Source organism: Labeo rohita, chromosome 25 (assembly GCF_022985175.1).
Source record: "Labeo rohita strain BAU-BD-2019 chromosome 25, IGBB_LRoh.1.0, whole genome shotgun sequence".
In the NCBI taxonomy this organism is placed as follows: Eukaryota; Metazoa; Chordata; class Actinopteri; order Cypriniformes; family Cyprinidae; genus Labeo; species Labeo rohita.
The window spans coordinates 7,369,552-7,374,202 of NC_066893.1; the positions used below are offsets into that span (position 1 = coordinate 7,369,552).

General features: G+C 32.5%; 1 long non-coding RNA gene across 1 annotated transcript; it reads right to left on the reverse strand.

The window, feature by feature from the left end:
* Window positions 1-234: 234 nt before the first annotated feature.
* Window positions 235-3,437, reverse strand: LOC127156841 (uncharacterized). The gene is made up of 3 exons (XR_007825793.1): window positions 3,095-3,437; window positions 2,356-2,452; window positions 235-901 (listed from the first exon to the last, which is right to left on the reverse strand). It is a non-coding gene; the product is annotated as an uncharacterized LOC127156841 (long non-coding RNA).
* Between the last annotated feature and the right edge of the window lie 1,214 nt (window positions 3,438-4,651).

Consider the following 4,651-nt stretch of genomic DNA (forward strand, 5'->3'; position numbering starts at 1 on the left):
GGTCAAATTAAATTGTAATTAGTAAACCGTATAAAAATTAACACAGTTTTGTCTAGATATTTGACATACTGACCTAAATGGACTTCAGTTGATTGTCCGATTGACCCTTCACAGGGAGTTTGATTGACAGGTGATCTGACCAATCATAAGGCTGAATCTGCCGTTTTGTCCAACAAATAAAACAGACTAACTAGAAAAGAGGAAAAGATGATCAGTTCACATGCTGCTACCCATACGGAAATGTAATATATGTGCTTATATGAAATACCCATATATTGAATACATGTTTATATATGCCATATCCATATATGATTCCTATTAGAAAATGGAACAATTTCATATATTGACATATAAGTCTACCCCATACAAAAATATATGTTTATGTATGTATAATACATGCATTGCCATATATGAAATGTATATAATTATTAATATATGTGAGATATATGTATGTTTTTATTATGTTGTATACAAATTAGACATATATGCATGAAATATATGGTATCATATATTTAATATTTTAATATGTGATCTTTGATCTTTAAATAGAGGTTGTAGACACATGTAAGACACTCTACAAAGTTGCAGTGCATTGCACATTTCACACCTTTAGCCTTAAATGTTAAATGGTACAGAAAGTTACACAAAGAAGCATCTTTATTTAAACAGAATTTATTTAAATAGAAAAAAAAAAGTTACTGACCTGCACAATCAAACAGGACAAAAAAGAAACAATTACATATATAACTGATCAAAACACTGAACAGGCATAAGAAACAGAACATCAATTGTAGTGGTTCAGCTAAAGGTCTACAGGTTTGTATTCCCACAGCTTGGTTAGTTTTTTGTTTATTGCCATCCCCAGTAGGCCCCAGGTGAAGAAATTTCTGGATTCCAGCATCTGTAAAAAAAAAAAAAAAAAAAAAAAAAAAAAAAGTAAAAGTTAGGTTTTTATAAGATAATTACAATAAATTTTCTGCACCATATATGATTTCAGGAAATGCACCACATTCAAAAGCAACTTTTTAGCTTTGGTAGTGTTGGGTGGTACAGTAAACTAAACTTGATTTTAGTCAACATGATATTAAAATATAAAACCTGCTTAAATCTTGCAATCCAACATTGTACCAAAGTTTAATTTAGGTTTTTAGTTAGAACTGTGCCTGTATCTTAAAGTGATTAACTACTATAAGATGACAAATATACTGAGTATTAAACATGGTTGGTAAAGTTAAAGATTATTTTAAAACTGCAGAATACTCATTATTTATGTAATAATTATAAATTGTAGTTGTAAAATATTCCCAGATACCACAAGGACATGGCAGAACAACGACAGAGCACAGCCTGCATGCCCATTCAAATAATATGTCTCTATATACATGAAGAACTAAACTATAGTAACCCAAATGCTCAATGACAGAGTTCACAGGTTACAATTTAATTTGCTATTTAGCATCAATGAAATAAAGTGTTTACATTCATAATACCTAATATGTGCATCGAGAATGTGGCCTGGAGAAAAGAAATAGAGGGGTGGAACTATGACATGGGTTTTTGAATGACAATTTTGATTAAATCCCCTAAAATAAGGTCTGCGGTTTACACAAACTCATAATATTTTCACGTTTTATTCTATGACATAAAACACACCAGTTAAACCCCACTCTTGATTTTTATTTATTTATTTTTTTTTAAACTGTTATGTTTCTTAAAAAAGGTGGTTGCTAACATGCTGCTAAATGGGACTACAGGCCCTGTCGGAGGCATTAAACGTCATCACGCTGAACAGTTTATCAATTTACAGTATTTTCCAATTGTAGTATAATTTATAGTACAATTAATTGTAGAATAACCAATTAATAGTTTCCCGCATGCAACACAAGTCTTCGGATGGAAGATGCTCATTTGATCGCTTTCCTACTGATATGGGGACTCTCTCTGTATTTGTACCATAAATATTACAATTATTCCATATAAACACCACATTTACTGCCTTTGTCACAGTCAAAGTGAAACTTTAATAATCTATAGTGCTTAAAGCCACGTTACGGCCACATGAAGCTGTTAGAAAGCAGACAGATTAAGGATTTTCTAGAAGCAAGGATAAAATAATATTTTGTGTACCCACCCTAACAAAATTAGAGCTGAAATGTGGTACTTCATTCACTAAAATAAGTTTAATCTAACCATATCCCAAAACTCACTCACTCCACTGTTATTTAATAGATTAAATGCACTAGAATTGTATTAAATAGTACATGGAGACACATTTTTAACTAAAATATTTTGTTGATTTGATTTGTTTACATGTATATTGCAGATGCTAGTTTTGGTTTCAATAAAATATTTAACCTTTTCTGTGTAGATGCTCCATCATTCACATCACTGCCATCCACATCTGCAGGTTCGGCCTCCATTTCTATTTTCTGAGAATTTCGGGACTCATTACCTTGTCATGGGACACAAACAAGAATAGCACAATTATCAGCAATGATATGAACAAAATTTACTACGATAGATTAACCATATGTTTAAAACCCCACAATCACATCCTTTAGTGTACTGTACCTTTATGCAATATGCACATGCATGTGCTTACGCACCCACTCTAGGCATGTCACGGACATGTCAATGCACTTGGTGCAATATAACCAAGTACTGTCATTTACTATATGAATTCAAGGTGCTTGTATTTAAATAATTCCATTTCGTGCAGTTTTATAGTTCTAGTCTAGACTACATCTCAGAGATAAACATTATAATTTTCATCCATTATTTTTGTCAGACAGCTTTAAATAATTTCCAAACGTGGCATTGCTTATCAAGTGAAAACAATGAGCTCACAGTATCTCCATACAGATTAACCTGTTACCCAAAAGCTAAAATTAACTTTAACGCGAGCAAATTGCAAAACACATCAATGCAGCTGTAATCATAACATCATATATACAACAATGACAGGGAATATTTAAAACAATAGCTGATCTATATAGAGACAGAGGCTCTTGCAGACCAAAACAATCATATAACACTTAGTTTCTATGTAATATTAGTGTAGGAATAAAGCGTTGAGTAAATTAGTGTAAATTACCTGCACCGCTGCCACATTCAAAGGCGTTTCATCCGCTCCACTCAGTGATGTCGGTCTGTCTTCGTGCCCGTCTATAAAATCATTGTCGTTTATTATGTGAAGGTACTGGCACATTTGTTATCCTTCCACTAAGAAAAACATCTTACTGCAGATGACTGTTTGTTTAGCCGCAGCCATTGCTCAGACTCTGCCGTTAGCGCGGGTGTGTTTGAATTTTGGCGCATGCGCAAAAGCGCTATTGTGACGTTCACATACAATCGCTCATGTATTTTAATAAAATGCATTTTAGTTCATTGATGATGAGAGCACATATGGACAAACAGTTACATGAAGTGTTTCCCCCCTCAATAACTCTATAATACATTCCTACAAGTAACTTTTAGTACATTGGCATTTTTGAACAGGTTATATATTCATCTCTACTTTTTCCCCCAGAAAACTAAATTGAAACAATTAATAAAGTTAAGCAATGAATTGTGTTATATGATTTACAATAAGCAGTATCTTTTAGGCATATATGGTTAATAAACTTGCATAAATTCAGTATATACATTGGTAACAAATGGTCAAAACATAGAGTACCATATATAATTTTGATATATATTGTTAACATATATGGTCATAACATATAATACAATATATAATTTTGATATATATTGTTAACATATATGGTCATAACTTATAATACAATATATAATTTTGATATATATTGTAAACATATATGGTCATAACATACAATACCATATAAAAGTTAAACATATATATACTTTCAATATATGTTTATATACAAATTGTACTATGGGAAATTCATATATGTTATAAACATATATCTACATATATCCAGAAAATGGATATATGTGATAATAATATATTGCCCTATATTTAACATATATGAGAGTAGCACTTCTGATATAGGTACATATATGTCATATATTACATTTCCGTATGGGTAGAACTGAGGCACTACATTAAAGAGCCACAAAACTGTATTTATTGTTTGAATTTCTTCTAAAAAGTGACCAAATTTGAAAGTTGAGTTTGTTTCATACCAAAAGTAACCTGCTCCTGTCTTGTCTGTCAGTTTTCTCTTTGCTGCGCAATGTATTTTGTACTGTGTGAGAACATGGTGTGTGGTGTGAGAGCGGATGACTTGTCGAACATAGCAACAGTAATGAAGGAGGACGGGTCTTTGCAATTGCAATTGTGTAATTGAACCATAGCAACTGAGAAATAACCCTTGTGACAACTAGCCCCGGACTTCTTCCTTATTGACTTCTTCCCCTTAAAACGTCACTTTTCTATCAATAGAAATGTATACAAACACACCTCAAAAACAAAACAAATTGCATGACTATCAAGAACTCAAATACAATGGGAAATAAGACAGTGAGAAATATCACTGCAAACATTCCCACTGAACTGATTGATATGGAGGACGGGTCTGCATTCTCTTCAGCAGCTCAATACAACCCAACATTGACTCAAGCCATCCACGCTCCCTCATCTCCAGAGACGCCAGACTAGTCAATAATTCAGAAGCCGAGGCAGAAATGATAT